At 36.9% G+C, this 14,308-nt stretch overlaps 1 long non-coding RNA gene across 1 annotated transcript in view; it reads left to right on the top strand.

The window, feature by feature from the left end:
* Positions 1-9,521, top strand: part of LOC140511236 (uncharacterized) — a 90,488-nt gene extending 80,967 nt beyond the window's left edge. Inside the window, exon 3 of the long non-coding RNA XR_011969476.1 lies at positions 9,209-9,521. This is a non-coding gene — a long non-coding RNA (uncharacterized lncRNA). The remainder of the gene's footprint in view (positions 1-9,208) is intronic.
* Positions 9,522-14,308: the final 4,787 nt, after the last annotated feature.

The following is a 14,308-nucleotide window of genomic DNA, read 5'->3' as shown; positions in this document are numbered from 1 at the left end:
AATAATTATATATATTATACTAATAGCATATCATTATAAACATATATTGTATTTTAAAATTTAAGGTGTTTAAAGTTAGTAAATTGCCTATTAATATATTAACTACCTTTCTTGCTTCCATGGATTAACATTAGTTGGGATTTTAAATAGTTTTCTGCTTGAACTTATTGGGTATAGTTCTGCTATTACTGGGCTAAGGTACAACGGGAGTTCTTCCTGAATCCAAATAAAGCTTCGTCAACAATTTATGTTGAGGCAGCAGGTAAGATTCATGTTTCTGACTTAAGCAACAAAGAACCATGTTTCCTACCCGAAAGCTTGCATTAACCTTCTAATGGAGAACGTTTTATTTGGGAGGGAGGATGGGAGAAAAGGCAAAGGACAGTCCTCTCTCCATTTGTGCTAATACACAATTGTGAAGGAGAAATAAGAACCACTGAATCCTAAGGTATTAGGCTTTACTTCCTATTCTCTCCCAAAACTGTATCACGAAAATGATTTGATGCAGCAGTAGAAAAATTTAACCTTTTATTTAATATAGACAGATGGATAGATAGATAGATAGATAGATAGATAGATAGATAGATAGATAGATAGATAGATGGACAGAGATAGATACTTTTTATGGTATATTTTCCATATACCTCTCAGTAGCCGAAATATGAACATTCGGTATCTTGATCATAAATGGTGTGTGAAACTCATTCTAATACCAGCTGGATATTTGGTCAGATTTGGATTCTCTGCTCATAATGCATTATTAATGCATATTATGTTGAAATATTATGTTGAAAATTTCCAAGGGAATGAAGGTTGTGAAACAGAGGTGCTGGCATCTAAAAGTCAAGTCACGTCAACAGGCAAGAACCCTAGTATGTGCTAGGCTCTGTTTTAAGCAGTAAAAAAGGCATAACCAGAAAGAATATGATTTTAAAATTTGAATGGTACGTGCCCACTTCTAAGTCTAAATTTACTTTTAGTATCTTAGATGTGTCTTTTACCTCTCAATCATTTGATTTCTTTGTAAGAGAAGATCTAAATCATTCTGAAATGTTTATGGTTTCAGACTATATTTCAAGTGTATTTTTCAAAGTCTGAACTATTGACTCAAAAATGGTAGTTGGCCTTGGGCACAGCATTTATTAATTTGCCTTCTTTCAGGCTCTTGCTTCATGTAGTTGATTAGCCTGGCACAACTTAGAAAACACTCTAGTTGAGGTCTTTCTACATGTGCCCAGCCCTGGTTGCAACAATGGTTAAGTACAGGCTGGTCACAAAGTAATGAGCAAAAATATGGAAATGAGTACAAAGTACAGTTTATTCAGGCATGAGGAATGATATTAAAATGTGGGTGGCTGCCTTCCCAGTATGTATCAGATAACCCATGAGCCCTTTCTCATGGCTACCTTACTAAGGTAACTTTTCCAAAAAATTTGGCAGCCTCACAAGAGTGGATAATCCTTGCACAGTTTTTTGCATTTGTGTGTATTGGCACAAGTGTCATATCTGTCAACAAAAGACATTCCTTACATTTTTCCCATCTATATTTTACTTTTTTTTGGTAGGAAATCATGCCTATTATTCCAACACATAAAAAGTGTTCTCCCCTGTAACTAGAGTTAAAATAATAACTTGTTTATACTGTTGATATAAATTGATATTGTATAATTATGTTAATAACTAATTATTAAATTTGTGATCCTTCCTTTTCCTACTATTTTTGTTAAGATCTCACTCCTAAAAAGGCCAGTCAGTTTCAGAAGGGAATGATTGATATGATTACTCCTAGTACCCAAGGCACCTGTTCCTTATTAACCAGGTTGGGCTGGGCTCCACCCAAATGGCAGCCTGGCATTTGCTTATTCCAAAAACTTAAGTTAGACTGAGCTGGATCTTGCTAACAAGAGTTACCAAGAGCCACTCATGTGACTTTGAACCCTTTGTTAGAGTTTGGGAGTAACCTGGCTCATGAAGGAGAAAACTTGCCAGAGCAGTCTGAATGGAAATGACTTCCTGTGTCTAGATTTCTGGAGGCTGCTGAGTTTCCTCATCAAGTCATGTTCTCAGCAAGAGAAGCTGAAGACTTTTAGCTGGCTTTCTCATTAAGTTCTACCAATTAGGTTGGCCTTTTCCTAGTCTGGAGAGGTCCTAACGTGCTGTCTGGAAGACAGTGAGATATCTAAGATAATGCAAGACCCTGCATCTTTGTCTTTGCTTACTGGGAGAAACCACTGGCCATCTATTTATTGATTATTGGCTAGCCTAGGTAATAAATTGATTATTAATACCCAGAAAACTTTATCTGTCATAATTTTACTTGCAACACTGTACTATCCCTCATTAGGCAAATGTAGGTGGTATAAATATTTTTAGCACCATTTACAGGTTAGAAAACTATACCACAGCTACGTATTTTTAATCTCTCATACTAGGCAATTAGGTGGCTCATTGGATAAAGTGTTGGGTCTAGAGTCAGTAAGAGCTGAGTTCAAATCCAGTCTCAGACACCCAGGTGTGTAAACCTGGGCAAGTCATTTGACCTCAGTTTGCCTCAGTTTCCTCAACTGTAAAATGAAGATGATAATAGCACCTACCTCACAGAATAAAATGAGATATTTGTAAAGCACTTGCCACAAAGTCGGTGCTATGTAAATGCTTATTCTCGTCTCTTTCCCTTCCCCCATATTACTGTAACACCATGATATCTTCAGATGCTTTTTTTATACTAATCTTAAAAGAGATAAGTCTCTGTGGACCAATGTGTAGACAGTACCTAGCTTGGATTCCTTGAACATAATAGCAGTTTAACAAATGTCTATTGAACTATTTTAATGGCAATTTATTACTTAAATAAAATTGCCTCCTTTAATTCTGACCTTATGAGTTCTCCAGCTTATTTCTTATATAGACAGATACAACATCAGGAATTTGGATCTGTCTAATTATTCTCACTTGGGGTAAGCCCTTATTAAAAAAGGTAATTTTTTAACCATTGGGCCAGATATTATAGAATAGGAAGAGACTTTAGATTAAGTCTCATGTCTCCTGCATTTATTTTCATGGAGGAAACAGTCTGAGAGAGGATAGGAAACTTACTCATCTTTGCATAGCTACTAACTATTATCAGTGGTTGTTCAGTTTTGTTTTCATTCATGTCCAATTCTTCATGACCCATTTTGGGTTTTGTTGGCACTGAAATAGTTTGCCATTTCCTACTCCAGCTCATTTTACAGATGAGAAAACAAGATTAAGAGAGTTGCCCAGGGTCACATAGCTAGTAAGTGTCTGAGGTCAGATTTGAACTTTGGAAGATGAATCTTCCACTGTGCTACCTAGTCACCCATTATCAGTGGTATATGAAATTAAGTTTTCTTGACTCCAGAGTTAACACTCTATACACTATATGGTGTTGAAAAATGTAACTCTTACGAGTGATGAAGACTTGATCATGCAATTCCCAAAGTAGTTACGGCAATTAAAAAAATTCAGGACAAGATGATGAGCATAGATTTAGAGGTGGCCACAAAGTCCAGTCCTAACATCTTGCAAATGAGGAAACTGGAGCCCAGAGAGACAAAGTAACTAACCCTGGTCACACCAATAGTATGTGATGGTAGTAATGCATGTGGAACCAGCAACAGGAGACTAGAAATTTTCTTAGTTCAATCATTCGGTAAGAAAATGTGATTCACATTTGCATGGGACCACTTCCAGTCATCCTGATCTACATCTTGCCACTGGACCCAGATGATTCTAGAGGAGAAAGTAAGGCTGGTGACTTTGCACAGTCCTGCCTCACTTACATTCAATTCACTTGCAAGTTATGGCATCATCTTCCTGATCTCATGGTCCTCTTCAAGGACAAAGGACAGACAACTAACTAGTACTACTTGTGTGATTTGGGGCATGGTACTGAACTCCTCTGGGCCTGGTTTCTTCAACTGTAAAATGAGAGGGTTGGTCTACATGATGGTAAAGGCCTCTTCAAGCTTCAAATCTAGGGTAATGGATACATTTGGCCATTTTTTTTGGAGGGGACTAATTTTAGAAATATCAAAGGTTCATTTTTGCTGGCCACGAAGTCCACCATTCAAGTGAACCATGTTAGAACTCCGAATTGGGGTGAAAATTTTTATCCTTTCATGCTCAGGCATGCATTTTGCATAGAAATCAAGTTCAAATCTTCCAAAGACCCACAATGAAGACTTGAAACATGCACTGTCTCTTTAGTTAATGCTATTGCCAATTAGGAGTGAATGTATCCATACCAGCAAAGTGAGGTAAAAAAATGTCTGGAAATCTTGGGGGGCACTCATTTCAATTATTTAGGAGACATAGCTTGTTTTTGTTTTTGTTAATTTCTGAGGCATGCTTTGGAGTATAATTTACTAATATAAAGAACAAATTCAGTGGATTGCTGCTGAACCCTCTATATAGCTTTATATGGAACCAGCAGGATACCTACTCTGTGAGTCAGGGTCAAAATATCATTCCCAAGGCCTGACGTCGTGTTAGCTAGCCTATGATCTCTCCCTTCTTGTACATTAAAGACACATTCTATTCAAGTGCTGTTACACAAATTCATACACATTAGCTTCTGGACCCTGCGGTAATTAAGACACCATCTGTCTCTGCCTGAACACTCTGCAGTTTACACACATAAACTCCTCATATAGTCAGAAGCTTTCTTTTAAATAAGATAGAGGGTCGGGCATCTATGCCAAAGCAAAACAGTCTCTGCATCCAAAGTGAACAAGCAGATTAGATAAAATGAGAACCAGCCTGAGCTCCAATTCCATTTGAACACATACCAAGACTACTTTTCTAAGGTTGGGGGAAAAAAGTGGGATATATTTCATCTTGCAGTCCTCTAAGCTTCAAGTTTCTGGCAGATGCACAGGCAGTGAAATGTTCAGTGGAAACATAGAAATGTGAGGGAAAAGACTTCTGCTTGTCAGCAAATTTTTTTAGCCAAGGGTCTCAAGCCAATATTGAAATCCTGATAGAAAAAAACACCTGCTCGAGTGGAAGGTTTGGGATGTTTTACTCCAGGAAAAGCCTCTGTCACAAAGGCAATCCATCCAAGGAAGAATTTTCATTCCCTTCCACATCAGTCTACCCAAAAAGCTTTCCACTCAGCAGGCTTGGGAAGGAATGAAAAGCTAGGAGAAATTGGTTATTTTAGTCTGTGCTCTTGTGAATAAGGTTTCCAGCCCAATTCTGTTGCTTTGAGAGAGCTGCAGCACTTGGAGAGGGTCCCTGGAAACATCGAAACCTCAGATCACTTATTCTGCATCCCCCATGCCCCTTCCCACCTCCAATTTCCCAGCCACTAAAGGTTCCACCCATCTCTAATCAGAACAAGGGTTCCTTTTTGTCTCACAATCTCTCCATTGCAGACTAGCCAATTAAAAGTGAAAAATCGTGCTTCCACTGTGAAAAGGTTCCAGCTTCTAAAAGAAGATAAACTGGAACGAAAGAGCCCTTTTGTTCCTTTTCCTTTTTCTATGAGAATGCTACCTTTTAGTGTTGCAAGAATACAGCATGCAATTATTCTAAAAGGATATGCTTTGAGATTTTAAATTCATTTTAATCTTCCTTGCATTATGAAAACTACACTTCTTTTTAGGGCTTTCAGACAACTGGCTTAATTTTCATATTGATTCATTCAGGGACAAAACAAAACTTTGTATAAACTGAATGGAAAATGACTCTTTTGTGAGGAAGAATCTGTGCTTGCATTTAATTATAATGAGTAGAAGTGTTCTTTCCTAATTAAACATTTAAATGAAGAGGGGGTATAAATAGAAACTTAAGAGAAGGCATGAGGATGAAATAGTTCATCTCTCCTTGGGATGAAGGTCTTGGTCCCTTCTTGGTTTATCACCATCACAGGAACTGATGTTGTTTTCAGAGTGTTTTGGAGTATGCCTATGTATTTCAACAATAAAAAAGTATACTTAAGGAAATTATCAGGGTCTGTGATTCTAAATCCTCCTTCATAATGCTCTAATTTACATAGATTATCATGAAGAGGCCTCAAATTGCTTTGCCACCTAAGAGAACCTTACAAAATGTGGTAAGACACAGATTGAAGTAGAGACAAATTCAAGCAATTGGCTCCATTTTTGAAACTGAAACGAGAATGAGATGACTAGAGGTGGAAACGACCTTTAGAGCACATCTAGATAAGTGTTATTAATTCAGCTTGAAACAGAACCAGTAAACCATACTTAAGAATGATTATGGGCTACATCTTGACTTGGAAAACTGTAAATTAATGTTATCCATGTCATAATAGCTACATGGTACAGTGGGTAGAACCCAGAGTCTGAGATGAGTCAGGAAGATTCATCTTCCTGAGTTCAAATCCAGCCTCAGACCCTTACTCACTGTGTGACCCTGGGCAAGTCACTTGAACCCTGCTTTCTTCATTTTCCTCATCTGCAATATGAATTAGAGGAGAAAATGGCAAACCACTTCAGTTATCTTTGCCAAGAAAACCCCCAAAGGCATCATGAAGAACTGGATACAACTGAAAATGCCTGAACAAGAACAATGTTACAACGTATATTTTATTTATTTTATTAAATATTTCCTAACTTAATCTTGGTTGCCTGTACTGCAAACACTGTATTTAACACTTCTGATCTATATCATCGCTGTTATTTGTGAGATTCTCTTAGTAATTGTTCTCAAAACATTTTTAGCCTTACGATCCCTTTATACTCCCCAAATTGAAGACCCCACAGAGTTTTTGTTTATGTGGGCTATATCTATTGATATTTGCCATATTTGAAATGAAAACTTTTTAGTGTTTACAAAAATATAGGGATCCCAACAGATCCCTTGAAAGGATCCTAGCAGTCCCTGGACCACACTTTAAGAATTGCTGCTGTAGACCAACTCTCTATCTTTTTACACATGAACAAACTGAGGCTTAGAGAATTTAAAGAAGGCTGTCAATATCATAAAGGTAGCTATTGACTCTAAGTCCACCATGCTGTCCATTTCAGCATATTGGAAATTTGACTGCAGGAGTGATTCCTAAACGTAAAACTGTGCACCTATTACAAACAAACTTAAAAAAAAAAATCAGGATTCCTAATGATTTGATTTTGGCAAGCTGAGACAAACCCCTTTCCTTACAAAGAGGCTTAGATTTCCCATATATAAAATGCAGATAATAATTAGTCTACCTTTCAAATAAATGTAACCATCAACCTTGGGTTTTCATGGTTGGATTTTCTTCTCCCATTTGCTTTTCATTTCCTCCTATTATCAGATCCAAAGAGGGTAATGTGTAGAGCTTGGCTATCACTGTATTTTTCCCCTTGACCCCAGTCCAGAGCAATTCAATATGTAAGGTTGCTTCTACAGAGTGAAGGAAACTTTAAACCCCTTTGTCAAGTGGGAAGTTCCTACCTATTGGAAGCACTGACTTGTGCACCGTGATCCCATTCAAATAATCAACAAGCATTCATTAATTCCCTTTCATTTGTCAGGCACTACTTTAGGCACCGTGAATACCAAGACAAATGGGAGATAGTCCCTGCCCTTGAATTTGCATTTTCTTGATGAAACATGTCCATAAATGAATGTTAAAAGAACATATACAAAATAAATACAAGTAATCATGGGAGGAAACTAAGAGCAGGAGATGATGAGGGAAACTCAATGCAGAAAGTGATCCAAAGGAGAAGGTTTTCTTTCTTCTTCCTTTGGAAGGAGACACAGCAGACTAACATAAATGACCCTCATCTATACATACCCTAAAGGGGTCCTCTTCAAATGTGCTAGAGTGGGGCTTAAGCAGGAACAACATCAAATCATTTGACAAGCTACCATAGTCATCTGTCTTAAGTCAAAGTTAGAGCTCAAACTAGTAGAACATCTTAAGGAAAAAACCCTTTGAGGGGATTGGTCTAAAAGTGATGTCCAAATCCTAGGGGAAGCTACCAACTTTTTAATATCCTGGACCATACCTTCAAAAAATGAAAGAATATATCTGGTGGTTTGCTAATTATCATCACTTATAAACAATATCTTTGGACCCACCACTAGGGAAAAGATCTTACGAAGAGTAAAATTCTTAGTAGTATTTCTTTCTTTTTCTTTTTTTTTTAACTAATATGTTGAATTTATTTACTTAAGAAAACAAACTGTACATAACAGAAATTCATGGTTTCATATGTGATTTTTTTTGTTCTTCTTTATGGAAATGTTCACATTTGTTGGTATTTATCAAATTCAGAATACCAAACAGAATTGTTTTTAAGAACACTAAATATATCAAAGCTATTTGGGGTATGTGGTAACTCTTTCAAACCACTAAGGTATTATTTAATGTAAAAGAATATCTTAAATGTGTGTTTTTTGAGGAAAAATTACTATACCCCCACATGTACCTAAAAATGCCACGAGAAAATATTGCATATTCACCTCACATAATCTGGTTTATGGTGACTTTACTTGGTTTTACAAAGGATTACTAGACACCTTCAACAGAGATACTGAAGCACTGTAGCTTAAAGATGCCAATCTGATACTGGATACATCATTTACCTTCAACTCATTCCATTACGGTATTCAGATCTTTGTTATCATTGGTGGCAGGGAGATATTCAATGAGAAAACTCTATCAAGCAGTATATATTGACAACTGTTTTTCAGTTTGTGATTTCAGAGAAGTGCTTGGAAGGCTGAGTGGCTGAGTCTCTTATCCATGTTCACATAACCTGTAGGGGTTGTCTCCAATCAGGGTCTGAACAAAGGTGGTGTTTAAATCCCATGTTTAATTTTCCATCATACTTATATGTCTATGTCTCTGAGAGGTCCTCTTATTCTATTCTTTTCTTCTACATTCTAAAATAAAGTCAATCACTTGACATTAGTCTACTTCATTTTCTATATTATTATGGTTTGTGAGATTCTTTTAGGTGGGAAAATACTTTTAGGGCTTACCATGTCAGGATCTATGCAAATTAAAGCACCATATGCATGATGGTGTTACTTACTACTAAAGCTTTAATATGCCACCTCATTGTGGTGTGGTGATTTTTCAAAAACTATGCTAAGAAGGATAAACTTTAAGCTTTCAAGGTTTTGACACTTGTAATGTATGTTGCTTGAAAGCCAGCTAAGTTAGTATTTTGAGAATTTGTCACTAGAAGCTTGGTCACCAAGTGATGAATTTTTTTGACCACAGGTACTCATGAAGACCACCTCATACAGTGGGAATTGCCATTGGCGAGGAGAGTATCCACACCAGTCAGTCAATCAACAAACATTTTTAAGTGCCTGTGGTAGGTACATCAGGAAATTAAAACATAGATGCTAAAGAATTTCTTTTCATTTGACCAGGATTTGATTTCAATGGTGTAAAGGATACCCATTCAGAAACTTCCTCTGAGGAACAAAGTTCAGCATCTTCTCTGTAATTTACAGTCTTAGAAAATTGCCTGAGGACATCGAAAGATTACAGAGTCTCACTGCCAACATGAGTCAGAGGCCTTCTTGAAGTCAGCTCTTTCTCCTTCACTATACCATGCTGCCTTTCACTAAAATATATATACATATATATATATTTTAAATAAACATGAAGCATAAAATGATACTTTAGACCTTTAGGGCTAATATTTGGTGTTCCAAGTAACTCTTTAAGAATATGCATTGCAGACCAGGTGCAGGAAGTTTCTTCACTTGAAGTTCACTACATCAATGAAATCACACCCCCTGTCAAAAAACCTAACAGCTGAATTTGAAAAAGCCACCATGAGGTCTAGTAACTACAGAATTTTGACTAGTGAAAATTCTATAAAGTATTAGATGGCACAGAGGAAGTTTGGCTTCACAGCAAATGGTGCAGTGGCCTAGAAACTAGGGAGACCTGGGGCTTCCTCTAACATATACTTGCTATGTGACCCCGAACAAATCATTTAGTTTCTCAGTTCTCTAGACAACTCTCTAAAACTATAAAGGGCGGAGAAGATGTCCACCGGCATTGGCAGAGGGAATTCTTTACCATGTACCAAAGAAAACACATGTCCGATTTCTGTCCTTATTTGATGAGGGAAAAGTGCAATCTGATTTTGAAGAACGCCAAATAACAAAGGTTCAAATTCCAAGGTTTAACAGGAGCATTTTGAGAAAATGAAATGCAGAAATCGTTTTTAAAATGATCATTCAGATGTTCCCATAAGAAAATGATGTGAAACTATGATTCTTAAGATACAGAATGACTTCAATGATTTCTTATCAAAATAAGAAAAAGATATTTTTCTTGATAAAGAGTAGACATGAAACTGTTCCAAATTTGTCACTTCAGTGCTAGTATCATGGAAGAGAACACAATAGCTCTCCCTGTTTTTTCCTCTCCTTTTTATTCTATTTCTATCATCACATCCACTGAGTCAATGTCATAGACTCTTTAGAAGATTTATCTTATGATGCCAAAACACTTCCTCTTTGACACAAATTACTTGAGGAGCTCTCTCCTGTTAACATTGCAATTAAATAATAGATGGCTTCTATGAATAAATAGCTTTTTACATTTTTAGCTTCTCCTTTGGCTGTAGTCAAAGAACCTTCATGGCTTTTTTTCATTGTAAAATAAACTGACTATTTTTGGTCTTTGTAACTATTTCAAAAAAAAATACAGATTTAGCTTCACATCTTTGTTTAAATGAATGCACGATTACTATTGAAGCTTGCTTTTCTGTTACAATCACAGATAACATGATTATTTTTCCAAAGCTCAGTGTTGTATGAATACCAGGCTAGCCTGGATCTTAATCACCCAAACAAATATCCTTCCATAGACTTAGAGACAGGGAACATTGAAACATTTTCATTAGGAGGAGGGAATTCATTCATCCATAAATCTGTTTCTAGGTAGTGAAAAAAAATTGGGGAATTTGCATAAGAAAATAAGCACTAAAGAAATGTAAATTGAGGAAGTAGGATTTCATTATCATAAACCTCTCTGACTACATGAAGCACCTCAGTATGCAGGCGGCAGATCAGATTTCAAGTACCTTCTTACCTTTTTAGAGACAATTATCTGCGGCATTTATGGAGAGGAAAAGAATACTGCCATGTTTCTTGGCAACAGCCTTACATTTTAACTAGCTAGTTCTTCGAAATAAAATGCATTTGAGTGACTCCTCTTGACTATCTGTATATTAAATAACTAGCTGCAAAATCCTCCGGTGTTTCTTTGTGCAGAGGAGGATTATGTGGGGCTGAGAACATTTCCTGAATGACTCCTGGAAAACCAATGATTATAACAGGAGCATTCCAATCAGGAGGTCCTCTATGCAATAGAAAGCATTTCACAATCACCAACATAACAAAATTTAATTTGTTCACATCAGGAGAGGGGAAACTGGATGTAGATTTAAAGAGAAGTCTGATCAGTCATGCTGGTGACTGACTGATACAGAACACACTCCCCTGATAATTAAAATCCTTGAGTCGTTCTCTTTCAAGAGTCCACACAGGCAGATGGTGTTTAGCAAACACAGAACTTGCAATGGGTCAGCTCGTGAGGCTGATTAACAAACTAGCATTTCATCCACTGGGCTCTGAGATTAGATCTGCTCATATTTCAGGTAGTGGGGGCCCAGAACTCTCAGTGAGCTTGCTTGAGGAGATTAGTCTCTTTTACAAAGACCTGGAAATGCTCAAACTAAGTATGTGTGTATGAGGATGCTTAATACTGTACATATGTTATTGTATTTACCTCCTAAATTAAGATTCTCTTGGATCAGATTTCTCAGGTTGGTTTTTTTCCCCTTATTTTGTTTTGTTTTTTTCCGTCAGTTACTTTCGCCTTCCTTCCCTTCTTCATTACCATGTTAATGTCTGAAATAACTCCCCAAACTTCAATTGTTGATTTGATTGCATTCATCTCTACGGCTCCCTCTCCACAATAAATAGCACCAGGAAATGTGGAAAAAATTAATAATGCAAACCAGTTCAAGTTAGGCCACAGAAGACGACTCTACTTTGTGCCTCCTTTAAAAATTAAATAGGGATAGAGACTGCACCTGGCATTTCATTGGCATAGAACACTTCTAAGTGAATAAGCTACCTTTACCCAACACAGGTCTCAAACTACCTAGAGCACTGAGACTTTAAGTGGCTTGTTCAAGATTATATCATGAGTATGTATCAGAGATGGGACGTAAATCCGAGTCTTCCTGGCTTCAAGGCTAAACCTCTATTCAACAAACTATGTTGTATCTGAAAAAAAAGATAAAGTAAATGCAAAAGCAGAAAATGCCCAGTTCCCTTAAATCAGAAAACAGTCCAACTAAGAATCCAATGGAAGTAGTCATTTAAATTCAGCTAATATTTTATAGTCGTTTTTGTACAATTTTCCCCTGAAAAAATATTTACCTTTAAATGCTTTTGGAGTGGTACATATAAACAGGTTTAAAAAAATGTTTTTGCCAATAACAATTCTACTTAATTCCAACAATACAATTCCTTATCTCTTGGTAGACTAAATTCAGGTCATGTGTGGAAGGTAGGTGGCAGAACAGATGGAATACTTGACTGGAAATCATAAAGGACTGTGCGCAAATTCTGCTTCAGCATGTATGACTGGGAAAATCACATAATCTCTAAAGTATTTCCTCACTTTAAATCAATTATCCTAAGAATGTGAAAAGTGAGAATTTTATAATATTTATACTTTAATACTTAAAGGATCCATGGTTTTGTGAATTTGGGTACTCCCTCATCATAGGTTATATACAATGGATAGAACATTGGACCTGTAGTTAGGAAGACCTGACCTCAAATCTAGCCTCTGATATTTACTAGCTGTATGATCTTGGATCAGTCACTTAATTTTTCTCAACTTTAGTCCCCTTTCCATAAAATGGGGATAATAATACCTACTTATAAGGTCATTGTGAGAATCAAATGAGATAACATTTATAAAATGCTTGGAAACCTTCAAGAACCATACAAATCCTACTATTATATGATAATTGGTCTGTAAGAGTTGATGTGACTGAAAAATTCAGTATCCTGCAGTCAACCTAATAATAAGTCTAGATTAATAGGAAAGAGCAAAAGCTCAGGGACAATTCATTTCTGATCATTTTCCTCAGCAAGGAAGCAGACATCTATTCAGGGCTGGTTGAATCATGGTACCCTAAGAGTAGTCATTAATGAGTTGGCATGAACTGGAGGGAGGTCTCCAGTAGAGTGTCCCACAGATACCTCCTTGACCATACGCTGTTCAACATTAATTTTTTTCGGTAACGTAGATGAAAGCATAGGCAGCATGCCTGTCCAATTTGCAGATGAAATGAAGCTTGAAGGGTTTCCTAAGTCACTAGAGGACAAAGGTTAGATCCAAAATAATCTCAGTAGACTGGAACAATGGGATAACTCTAATAAGACAAACTTGAATTAGCTTGAATGTGAAATTCTATATGTGGTTTAAAAAGATCAACTTCACAAATCTCGGATAGAGGAGGTAGTTCAGGTACTAAAGATAGGTTCTGATGGACTGTAAGCTCAAAATGTCAATGTGACATTGCAGGTAAAACAGTAGGTACCATCTTAGGTTTCATAAGTAGAGGGACAGTAGAGGGAGAAGACAATCCTGGGGCAATCTGTGCTTCTAAGATGACCCAAGTAAGATTGTTTTCAGTTCTAGGAACCTCCTTGAAGGAAGGAATTTGAATGAGTCTATTCAGAGGCTAGTAAGGGGACTATAGACCATAACATAAAATGTACAGTCCCCAGGAGCAGGTAGTATTTCCTTTATTGTGTTTGAATCACCCAGTGCCTAGTATGTAGTAGGTCCCTAATAATTATGTGTTGATTGATCAATTGAAAAATTGAAGATGTTTAGCTTAGGGAAGACCTAGGTAGCTGTCTCCAAGTATTTGAAAGTCTGTGAAAGTGGAAGAAAGATTCAATTTGTACTTCTTGCCAATAAAAACAATAGATGATCTTGCCCTAAGGGAAGATAGAGGGGAGGGAGATCAGAGAAAGGGGGTTATGGAAAGGAGGTTAGATTGGGAGAAGGTCTAATCAGAATGCACACTGTCTTGGGGTGGGGAGAAGAAGAGATGGGAAGAAAATTTGGAACTCAACATCTTGTGGAAGTGAATGTTGGCAACTAAAGTTAATTAATAAAAATATTTCTTATAAGTAGTAGATGGAGATCACATAGATGCACTCAAGGTAAGGAAAAATGTTTTAGCGACCAGAGCTCCCCAAACAGAATGCTCAGCCTCTAGAGGTTCCCTTTCACTAGAGGTTTTCAAGTGGAAACTTGATG

This window comes from Notamacropus eugenii, chromosome 6 (assembly GCF_028372415.1).
Source record: "Notamacropus eugenii isolate mMacEug1 chromosome 6, mMacEug1.pri_v2, whole genome shotgun sequence".
NCBI classification, from domain to species: domain Eukaryota; kingdom Metazoa; phylum Chordata; class Mammalia; order Diprotodontia; family Macropodidae; genus Notamacropus; species Notamacropus eugenii.
The sequence above is the reverse complement of the archived record's forward strand: the minus strand, read 5'-3'. Positions and strand labels throughout refer to the sequence as shown.